Source organism: Sceloporus occidentalis, unplaced genomic scaffold (assembly GCF_023333645.1).
Source record: "Sceloporus occidentalis isolate IW3139 unplaced genomic scaffold, rSceOcc1.0.p SCAF_8, whole genome shotgun sequence".
Taxonomy (NCBI): Eukaryota; Metazoa; Chordata; class Lepidosauria; order Squamata; family Phrynosomatidae; genus Sceloporus; species Sceloporus occidentalis.
Genome location: NW_028316988.1, coordinates 53,237,212 through 53,249,436, shown reverse-complemented (window position 1 = coordinate 53,249,436; position 12,225 = coordinate 53,237,212).

The window sequence follows — 12,225 nt, the reverse complement described above, 5'->3', positions numbered from 1 at the left end:
TTTTGTAAACTTTCCAGTTAGCTCTGGGGCAAATCTGCCAAAGGAAGATAAAAGAATAGTGATTATTATCTCTCCCCCCTGATGAGTACTGGACATCGTGCAGATGTCAAACAGCTTATGTGCAGGCTTAGGGTGTTCCAACATATGCGTATCAAGATTGGCAAAAGAATGTTTATTGGTTTGTTTTAGATGAGGTTTTACAATCTTATCTGAGGCACTGACTTTTGAACTCCGTCTGATCTTCAAATCCGATACGATGGCATTTTATTTAGGGCACCCTCAGGAGTATTTGATAGGAGCTCAGCTATTTAATGAGTGTTAGTCTTGGGCTGAAGTATTTGGTATAGACATTTTAGCACTGTAAACTGGCAGGATCATATGGGCAAAAAAGACAATAGAAGATTTTTTTTTGTGAGAAGAACAAAATGACTTATATTTGTGTGTGCATATGCTACCGAATGCAGACATAGACGCTGAGTGCTGAATCTGGTTTTTCTAAACATTAAATTAGCTTTATTGATGCTTCAAGCAGAAACGAATGTCCAGTAAGTGTGATATAGCAGTTACAGTGATGAATTGGGGCTTGGCACATTCAGATTCCCATGGTCAGCAAGCCATGAAACTTCCAAAGTGAACTTGTGGTGTAGGTCAGCTGGCCAACTCAGCATCACCCAATGCATTTTTCATGGCTCTGATATCACACTAATTCTCCATGTCATTAACAACAAGTCTTTGAAATTGTGCTTTCTTCTTTTTTGTTTAGTTGACCTCAGTGGGTTTTCCCCCTGTTACTTTCCCATTAATCTAATATTTGTCCTGACCCAGGCAGATTCTGGACCAATTTTATTGTTTTGGGCTTTTTAGTCAATCTTAGTCAAGCGTTATGAAAACATTTAAGGAGTTGGGTGGACAGGGGTCAGGAGAAGGCCTGGAGCTCTTTGTAACTCATCCCTAAAACAATAAATCATTGCTTATAATTGCATACAAATGTAGTCCATCTACCTCAGTCTTGTCTGAGAATTAACAATTTTCATGCAAAGGCCTTTCCCTTCAGTTCCCACCTCATCCTTTTCAGCAGCCCCATTTGATACATGTTAGATGAAGTTTGAAAAGTGGGTAGAATTTTAGAGGTTTAGAACAAACTCCCCCAAAATGGCATGCTCCAGATGTTTCAGGATTGCAACTCTCATCCCTTCATCCCCAGGCTGTCTGTCCTATGATCATTCTGCCTGCCTTTAATGGAAACATGTAGTTCAATGTCTCTTCAAGGCACAATGATGAAGAAAGGTGGTTTAGAAGGAATGTCCCTGAGCATAATCTGGATTCCTCACCCAGCACAGCCATTTGGAGAGGGAAGTGTATTTTGCTGGCCTCTTGGAAAGGAGAATTCAATGTTGAAATTTGTATTGTGGTATGCACACCATGCAAGAAAAGTAGGGGTGGGGCCAGAGGCTAGTTAAGACCCTGATGCCCCTTGCCTCTTCCTCTTGCATTGAAACTCTTGAAAGAGTCAGGCTTCAAGTGGAACCAAGTGACTACCAATGACCGGGACTTCCAAGTGGACGCTACTGATCTTCAGAGGGCTGAGTTCGCCAGGCAGTAGTGTGGGGCAAGGTCTACTGGCTGAAACATCTTTTTTTTTTTTGCCTTGCAGGCAATCCCTTGTGACTGGAGTTTGGGCTAAGGTGATCTCTTGTGTGCCATTCTTGGGGTGACTGATCTGGGGGCCCTGAGTCCCCCCATTTATCTTTGCTTTTGTTAAAGGTAAATTGATGTTGAACCTGGGACAACAGGGTGGTGACCCTTGCCCTGAGCGGTCATGTAGTGGGGGGATATTTTGGATTTCAGGGAAGCACCTACAGCTTATCTTTTTCATAGAATCATAGAGTTGAAAGAGACCACAAGGGCCATCCACTCCAACCCCCTGCCATGCAGGAACTCTCAATCAAAGCATCCTCGACAGATGGCCATCCAGCCTCTGTTTAAAGACCTCCAAGGAAGGAGACTCCACCACACTTCAAGGGTGTGTATTCCACAGTCGAACAGCCCTTACTGTCAGGAGGTTCCTCCTAATGTTGAGGTGGAATCTCTTTTCCTGTAGCTTGCATCCATTGTTTCGGGTCCTGTTCTCTGGAGCAGCAGAAAACAAGCTTGCTCCCTCCTCAATATGACATCCCTTTAAATATTTAAACAGGACTATCATATCATCTCTTAACCTTCTCTTCTCCAGGCTAAACATCCCCAGTTCCTTAAGTCGTTTCTCATAGGGCATGATTTCCACACCTTTCACCATTTTAGTTGCCCTCCTTTGGACACGCTCCAGTTTCTCAATGTCTTTTTTGAATTGTGATGCCCAGAACTGGACATGGTATTCCAGGTGGGGCCTGACCAAATGAAGGGGAGCTCTCTGGAACTGCCTCTTCAGGGCCAGTGATGAGAGAGATGGTGAACTTCCCTTGAGGCTAGCCTGAGGGATCAACCTTCACTTTAAGCTTCATGGCTTGGGAAAGTGATTTTCAAGTTCATCTTTCAAATGTGGGCCAGCTGGGGAGTAACCCCACTTCTGAGTTATCCTTGGGGCTCAGGTAATTTCATCTAAAGGGACCTGTGGAGGATGTCTGAAAAATAAACCCACCTGCTGCATTTGCTCCTACACTAGGCTATTCAGCCCTTTGTTGCAGCTCTCAAGGAGAAATAATTAATAATAAATAATAATAAATAAATAATAAAAATTTTATTTATATACCGCCCTTCCAACAGATCAGGGCGGTTAACAGCAAGTTAAAAACAATAATAAAAACATCAATACGTACAAATACAACATCAAAAATTCAATAAAAAACAGAAAAGCCCCGAATTAGCCAATCCCTTGCCAGTGAAGAGGAAGGAGGCCTATTGGACTTTAGTTGGGGAATGCAATACAGAAAAGGAAGGTCTTTAGATCCCTTCTAAATTGGGCCAGGGAGGTGGCCGAGCGGAGCTCTATGGGCAGCGTATTCCAGAGGGCCGGGGCGGCGATGGAGAATGTCTTCCTAGTAGTGGAGACAAGCCTAGCCCCGGGAACCCTAAGTAATTGCTGCCCAGATGTTCTGAGGGTGCGGGACGGAATGTATGGGGAGAGGCATTTAGGGCTTTATAGGTCATCACCAACACCTTATATTGTGCCCGGAAGCGAATCGGCAGCCAATGCAGATCTTTTAACACCGGTGTAATGTGGCTGGCCCTGGAGGTACCAGTGACCAGCCTGGCTGCCATGTTTTGTACCATTTCTAGCTTCCGGGTTTGGTATAAGGGTTGCCCCATGTAGAGTACATTGCAGAAATCCAGTCTCGAGGTTACCAGAGCATGTACCACAGTTTCAAGGTCCCTCTGGGCCAGGTATGGGCGCAGCTGGCGAATAAGCCAAAGCTGATGACAGGTGCTCTTGACCGCCACATTCACCTGAGCAGTCAGGTGAAGGGACGAGTCAAGAAGCACCCCCAGACTGCGCATGGAGTCCTTCACAGGGAGCGTGACCCCGGTCAGGACAGGTGGAACCACCGCCATTCCTGGACCAGGGGAACCTATCACGAGTACCTCCGTTTTCTCTGGATTCAGCTTGAGTCGGTTTTCCCTCATCCAGCCCATTACTGACTCTAGACAGGCCGCGAGAGGAGAGACGCCATCCTCAGTCACTGCATCAGTTGGAGACATAGAGAAGATTATTTGGGTGTCATCAGCGTACTGATAACCCCGCGCCCCATGTCTCCGGATGATCTCTCCCAGCGGTTTCATGTAAATGTTAAATAGCATGGGAGACAGAATGGCTCCTTGAGGGACCCCAGTTTTAAGGGCCCTCTCATCGGAGCACACGTCTCCCAGCTGCACCATCTGGGACCTCCCAGAGAGGTAGGACCGGAACCACTGGAGCGCAGTGCCCCCGATTCCCACCTCTGCCAGGCGCCCCAGAAGGATACCATGGACTATGGTATCGAAAGCCGCTGAGATGTCCAAGAGCACCAACAGGGACACGCTTCCCCTGTCGATGCCCAGACGGAGATCATCGACCAAGGCGACCATGGCCGTCTCAACCCCGTAACCCACCCGAAAGCCAGTTTGAAATGGGTCCAGATAATCCGTTTCATCCAAGACCACCTGAAGCTGGATTGCAACCATTAATACAATAATGAAGTGGCACAGTTTTCAACCCAATATCTTGTGTCTGCTGTCATTATTTCATGGATTAGTCAGCAAAGCATTGAGAGTGTTCCCAACCATTTATATTTTAATGTTCCTTTATGAGACCAAGCACAGCAACCTTAGGTAGGCATTATATATCCATGTCCTCTCTGAATTAAACAGGTTGTTCAACCTCATCAGCAGTTACGTGATATCAGATAACCTGCAGTTTTATTGTCAGTCACCTACAGGTTTTCCTCCTCTTGTAGGTCTCTCAGCTTTGACACTGATAAATATCAGAGAATAAACTGTTTCTATATTTAAATCTATAAACACTACATAGCTTGCAATAACTGTTACAAGTATTGATTTTACCTTCCTTAGTTCAAGACTATAATTCCAATCTCAGAAAGCAACTTTGTTCTAATATTAAATTAGCTGCAAAGTGTGTGTGTGTGTGTGTGTATTTATGTGTGTTTGTGGAAAGAGGGAGAAAATGCCGTATTAAAAAAATCAACCAGACTCAATAGACAAACCTTTTCACTAGAGTATTGGAAGTAGGTATCCAGATGAGAGCCTGCAGCACAGACTCTGAGTGTAATATTTTATGCTCACAAATGCGGACCTCTCTTTTTACCTCTGGCAACTGCCTGGTCCAGGGGACACTGTTACAGCCGTTAAAGCTCTAAGCAGCTGTTGAATGGGAGGGGTGACAGAGAGAAATGACGAAGGACTATACTTTTCCCATGACATTTCTTGAGAAAGAAAGGTGAGAACAACAAGGGCTGTAACTACACTGTAGAAATAATGCTGTTTGACACTACTTTAACTGCCATGGCTCAGTCCTACAGAATCCTGGGGTTTGTAGTTTTGTGAGGTGCCAGGCCCCTTTGGCACAGGAGGCTAAAGACCCTGTGAAACTACACATCCCAGGTTTCAATAGGATGGAGCTATAGCACTTAAAATGGTGTCAAACTGCATTATTTCTACAGTTTAGATCAGTGGTTCTCAACCTTCCTAATTCTGTGACCCTTTAAGACAGTTCCTCATGTTGTGGTGACCCCCAACCATAAAATTATTTTCATTGCTACATGCAAATATGTGTTTTCCGATGGTCTTAGGTGACCCCCATGAAAGGGTCGTTCGACCCCCAAAGCGGTCCCGACCCACAGGTTGGGAACCACTGGTTTAGATGTATCCAAGGTCATCATAACTATAGTTTTTTTTTGTGGGTTTTTTGGGCTATGTGGCCACATTCTAGAAGAGTTTCTTCCTGACGTTTCACCAGCATCTCTGGCTGGCATCTTCAGAGTAATCATAACTCTTTCTCTCTTTCTAACAAATTGTATCAGGGAAAGAAGGCAGTCCCTGGTCTAATCTGCACTGCAGAAACAATGCAATTTGGCACCACTTTAACTGGCATGACTTGATGCTATGGAATCCTGGGATTTGTCATTTATTGTTGGGTTCTAGAACAGATCAGGTCTCAAGTCTCCTTGGAGGTTAAGATGATCAAATTGAGGCTATCATATTTTGGTCACATCATGAGAAGCCAACACTCATTAGAAAAGACAATAATGCTATGAAGGGTAGGAAAGCTGAAAGATAGGAAGACCACACTCCAGATGGATAGACTCAGTCAAGGAGGTCACAGGCCTGCAGAGCATTTACAGAGCAGAGCAGTGGAGGACAGGGGTCTTGGAGATGTTCCATCCACAGGTGAGGTCAGCTCAAAGGCAGTTAACAACAAGTGGCACCAGAGCTCTCTGATAAAGAAGTCTAAATTTCTCACAACACTACAAATCCCAGAATTTTAATTGAGCCATGTCAGTTAAAGCGACATCTAACTGCATTATTTCTGTTCCTTGTTCACTTTTGTCTCTCCCACCTCTCCCTTCATAGCCATTTAACATGCTCAGGGGAAGAGATTTGAGTGGAGTGCAAAAGATTCATGAATCCCTTACATCTCAGCCAAAACAAGACCCTATATGCACATAACCTTGAGTTATGCACAGACACGTGACTAGCAGGATTCCTGTCACCATGTTCTTTTCCTCCCCAAAATCACCTTCTAATGTTCCCCACTCGGTAGTACATTTGAAGTCTTTATTCATACTTAATGTTTTCACAAACAAGGATAATCCCTGCCCTTGCACATTCCTGGGTTGGTGACTTCTTTCACGACAACCACTCATTTTAAAATAAATAAATAAATAAATAAATAAATAAATAAATAAATAAATAAAATGCACATGTTTTATTTCAGGTTGCCTCTGTAACCATGACTAGTACGTGACTATTTATTTATTTATTTATTTAAAAATGACAGCTTGCTTTCTTGAGATGTTTTCAGCTGCTGCATCTTACTAGAAATGATACTCTGCCAACTGCAGGAAATTCCTGACCATACAGCATCTATATCTCTCCCACTAATAAGGTTAGTCTGGGAACCTTTATGGTAATCCAGAGCATGTTTGTTATTAAGGAAGTAGATACGGGAAACTGTATTATGTTACACTGGTACAATAAAGTCATATTTGAAGCATGCCCAGAGCAAAATTGTAGTGAGGCCTTTTCATCTTTGTCATAATATCATTTTGACATGCTTGACCTTATAAATAATATTGATGTTGGTGCAATTTTAAATATTATTGAATGTCACACTGCTAATGGGAAGCTAATAGGGAGTCACTCAGAATATAAATGTGCAAATGCATCTGTTTTACTGTCAGTTCTTCTCTCTTTCTCTGTCTCATTCTTTAAAAAAAAAAGAATCAAGATAGCATACCAGCAAATGAAGGAACTCATTTCCTTGACGCAGACATTGCCAATTAATAACATGCTTTATTGCCCAAACTGTGGGTCATATAAAAAAGAAGCATGCACACACACACATACATGTTCAATAAAGGTTACTGTTAACCTATCCCTCAATTCCCAGGCTAATAGGAACTGCAGATGGAAAATACTATGCATCCTTGTAATCCTTTTTAGGCTTATCTGGGTGTAAATCCCATACTACTTAATGCACACATCCCTCTTCTATAGGGTGTCCATGTGTCCTGCTGTACAGAAGGCACTGTTGATTGAAGGAAGGAAGGGATCTCTAGGGATGGTGAGATGGTGCTAGGATCCTGTGATCATCATAATAAGCAGGGGGAAGTGGGGAGGAGAGAGAAATGAATTCCTTCCCTTTGATTTTCTAAAACTCAGATAGTCACATTGGGTGCATCTGCATCTCATTCTAAGAGCTTTAAAAAGTATTTACCCGGTTTTTTTAAAAAAACATTCTCTGTGATAGCTTATGCATCCCTCAAGCAAAGGCAGTCTGGTCTTCATTCGCTGCTTTGTTGCAAAGAATAATCATCTAACAATCAATGCCCATTCATCTATTTTATAACCCTATTAGAAAGGGTTACAATGTCATTTGTTCCGCTTTTAAAACCTAGTATACAAATGGTATTTCAGGATTGGCTTGTTTGGCACAAATCTCTTGGCATTTGACAGAAGAAATAGGTACCTTAGTTTTAAATCAAGTGGGAAAGGGGTTTGCTATATGCAGTAGCAACATCAGACTATATATACGGAGGCCAGAATTCTGTTAGTGGCATCCACATGCACAACGCAAGGTTACTCATGTGTCTGTCTTGCTTTGGATGGGATGCGAGGCACTATTCAAGGGAAATGTGTGCGTATACATCCAGAAAGGGAAGCCTGAATTTCTAGAGGATCGGATGAACTCACATATAAGGTTTCAGAAAGAAATTAGAATATATTAAGGAAGAGAAGAAAGGATGTCTTGTGGGTAGGTAGTGCCTTGTTCTTCTAGTACAGTTGCCCCTTCTTATACACAGATTTCTTATACATGGATTCAAGCATCCATGGTTTGAAAATGTTCAAAACAAGTATAAATTTCAAATATCAAACTCTGATTTTCCATTTTTTATAAGGGACACAATTTTGCTATGTCATTATATTTAATGAGAATTGAGCATCCACAGATTTTGTTATCCACAGGGGATCTTGGAACCAAATCCCAGTGTATAACAAGGGTCCACTGTAATGTATATAATCACATTGCAATATGCCTAATAAATATTCTTGGTCTAGGACAGGATTGGAAAGTATAAGCCATCCAGATGTTGTTAGACTGCAACTCTCAGCATTCCTTGCCATTGTTTCTATTCCCTGGGGATGATCAGAACCACAGTCCAACAACATCTGGAGAGCCACACAACTCTCACCTCTGCTCTAAAAGGGTTAGACTCAGGGTGGGGCATCCATTGGTCTGAACCAACCAAGTATTTTCTAAAACAATGGTTCACATTTTTTTGTTGCACATTTCCATCAACACAAGCCACATTTTCAGATGTAGGCATCACAAATAGGCACATTATTTAGTTTATAAATTGCATTTTGTCTCCAAACATCATTTGTATTGGGGGGAACCTTGAAGCATAAGAACTGTAACCCGTCTTTCTTGTGACAGACAGGCACTCATCTCTGGGGAGTACATGCACTGCAGTCTCCAAAGGGTGCACAGAGGGTGAACACATTCTGCATTTCCATATCTCACAGCAGAGAAACTGACAGCTCTAGCATGCTAAGGTTAACATAAAATAAAATAGTACATCAGAACACACATTTCCTTATTTCTATAAAACATGTGTACAATAAGAACAAAGAACCAAATATACAATCGAACTCCTGAACAAGTGTAAGCTAGGAGGATTGAACGAAAATGTCTGGAAAAGCCTAGAAGCATGGAAACTGGCTATACAGTCAGGAATTCTTGTGTATTCAAGGCCAGGCCCACCATTGGCCAGAGTGAAGCAGTTGCCTCAAGCTGCACATCTGGAGGAGGCAGTGATGGAGTTGTATGCTGGAGGACAGAACTGTGTGTTCCATGCAACCTGTGCCCCTTAAGCTATTTCATTCCCCCAGGTAGAGGCTTTCTATTCAGTAGTGTTGAAATAAAACCCAACCATCATTTCAGTTGGATTCTCTAGGCAGAATGGGAGATGAGTCATGTTCTTTGCTGCAGGAAACAATGTGTCTTGGACTGCCCCTGCCCTGAACCTAACTGAGCTGTATTTACTTATTTTATACAGAGGGTTGTATGATTTTGCAGCAATCATGTTCCTGAGAACTGCTAAAAACAGTTTTTATCACAACATAACATTCCAAATTCCAAATTCTTGTCAAGAGGCTTAGTCAAGAACTTCTGACACTTTGGGAACTGTGAGAAATGCCTTTTTTTACTGGAACACAGACACACAGACTCACACATGCATCGTACATAAATCTATTTCGTTTTATCAAAGCCTCAAGATGTCACAGTTAGAAGTTATTAGCAGTTGACACAATTGTTATATTAACTACAAAGATCTGAGTGACTTGCTTAGGAATGTGCCTAAGCAGGGATCTCCAGAATTCTCAAACCACTACACCATTCTGGCTCTCATCTACATTGCACCCAGCTCTGGGAAACATGCTTTAACATGATATAGGAAAATAAGATGGATTCAGAGAGGAAAAAGGAAATAGTTGTTGGTATTTACTGAATTTCTTTGTAACATTTTCTCAAGTGAGATGAAGGCGATGTACATGACTCTGTGTAAAGCACTGTGCAAACTTTACAGCACCCTATAGATAAATGTTAATAATAATATTAATGGCTGTCCATCTTCAAAACAACCCTGCGATGTAGGTCAATTTAAATGTACTGTCCAAGGTCACCTCATGGGTTCTGTGGCTCAGTGGGGATCTCTTAAGCCCCACACCACATTGATACTTCTACTTCATGTTATCTTCACTGATATTGAAGGAACTGGGCATGTTTACCTTCTAGGAGAGAAGATGAATGTCAGAAGGCACATGATGGAATGTTTCCTATTCCATTGTAATTTCCATTACCAGCAAGAGGTGAGGAACCAAGGAAGATGGACATTGGTAGGTTTAGAGGTCCAGTGTTGGTTGGCTTGTAAGACAAGATCAGAACTTTGGGCAAGTCTCCCTGTGTTGTTTTGTGTTGTGCTGTTCAGAAACATGGTCAGTGATCTTTCAACTGAGATAGAAGGACAAACATGTCTCAGTACCAGCTAAGGGTGTATCTACACTATAGAAATAGTACCGTTTGACACCACTTTAACTACCATGGCCCCACTCTACAGAATCCTGGGATTTGTAGATTTGTGAAGTACCACTACTCTTTGATAGAGAAGGCTAAAGACCTTGCAAAACAAATCCCATGATTCCATAGGACAGAGCTTCAACACTTAAAGTAGTGTCAAACTGCACTATTTCTACATTGTAGATTCACCCCTGGAGCAACATGAAGACTTCTTTCTTTAGAAGACTTCCTTTGTCAAAGGTTGAGTTTCAGTCCAATCATTTTGTCTCTGGTATATTTTCCATCTGTTTCTTTTTTATTTCCAGGTTGGTTTCTGTTGTGCTCATGCTTTCCCCTTTATTCTTTCAGAGCCAACAAACATTGAGCTAATTTGATAATTTCCAATTGTCTGCATTTCTGTACCATGTTGACATCTTTCTATAAAGAAGGAAAAGGAAAGAAAGACCCAATAAAGTTTTGTTTCTCTTTTAAACTGATGATTTATTCAAGAGGTAAATATTCAGTGGCATTTACAAATGATATGCTTGACTTGAATTCGTAATACTGTCTTCTCAATTGGAGTTAAAATATTTGGACCTTTCATGAACTGTAATACAATGATCAATAGCCTTGTATCTGGTCAAAAATGTCAACCTGCCTTGGGGGTATACCAGTGAAATTCCTTCACCCATGAAACAAATGCACCGGCAAAAAACAAAACATCCTATTTTTGTCTTGCGTGGCTTTCCTGTCATTCTTCCAGTGGCGCTAATTAGGTCAGCGGGTTTTCCCCCTGCAAAACCAATGTTGCATGCAGCACTGAATACAAGTGGATTTCTATTTTTTAAAAGTCTTACTTTATATAATCCAGATATATAGTGAAAACTTCACAGATTCTTTTCATTTGTTTCCCCCCCCCCCCATAACCCTTAACCTTTGTCTTAGCAAGCAACCTGCAGTACCAGTTCTGTATGTCATGGTATCGCAAACTCTGGAATCAAGTGCAAACCACACTTTAATTATTTGAATGTGTATGTTTAGTCTTTTTTCTTTCTTTCAGTGTGGCAGTGGAGGTGGTGGCGATGATGATAGTTTTAATATAATGATTAGGACTGTGCAAGGGGCCCCTGATTCAGTTCAGAGCCTCATTCTGTGATTCTGCTCCAGCATTGTTTTGAGCAGAATTTTCCTTGATATAGACATGAATGATCCTGATGTAATCCAATTTGATCTGGACAGTACATTTAAATTGATATTTGGAAATCAGAATTACTCTTCTTTCCCCATTCAGCAGCATTGGGAAAGCAAAAAGTCTACAACTCCATTTCCCCCGGCTGCATAACCTCTCCTTCCTCTCTACACAAAGTACACAACCCAACCAAATTTCAGATGACTAATTGCATGGGGGAGTTTGGGTATTAGACCAAATAAAGTTTTCTGTTTTTCAAGAAGCCAAAACAATTCTTCAGAGCTCTTGAGTGCTTTATCTTTTTCATGCTTCCTTTTGACCCTGTAGTGTCCTTCTGGTTTTTGAGCATGCTTTTTTTCAGTACAGTACTTCCAATTCTAGAGTTGAAGAATTGCAGTTGGTGATTAGACATGCATCCAGCAACACTTGGTGGAAGGGAAGAGGCAGAAACATCAGTCTTAAGTAAGAACATTAGATGCTTCCGTCTTCTTGAATCAGGTTGCAAGTATAGAACACCTCACAGCTTACCAGATTAAACTATAGGTAATGATCAGATGAGAGCCAGTGTGGTGTGGTGGTTTGAGTGTTAGCGTTTAGAGGAGGATGACCAAAATGGTGAAAGGTCTGGGAACCATGTCCTATGAGTGGCTTAGGGAGCTGGGTAAGTTTAACCTGGAGAAGAGAAGATTAAGAGGCAACATGATAGTGACATTTAAATATTTGAAAGGATGTCATACTGAAGATGGAACAAGTTTGTTTTCTGCAC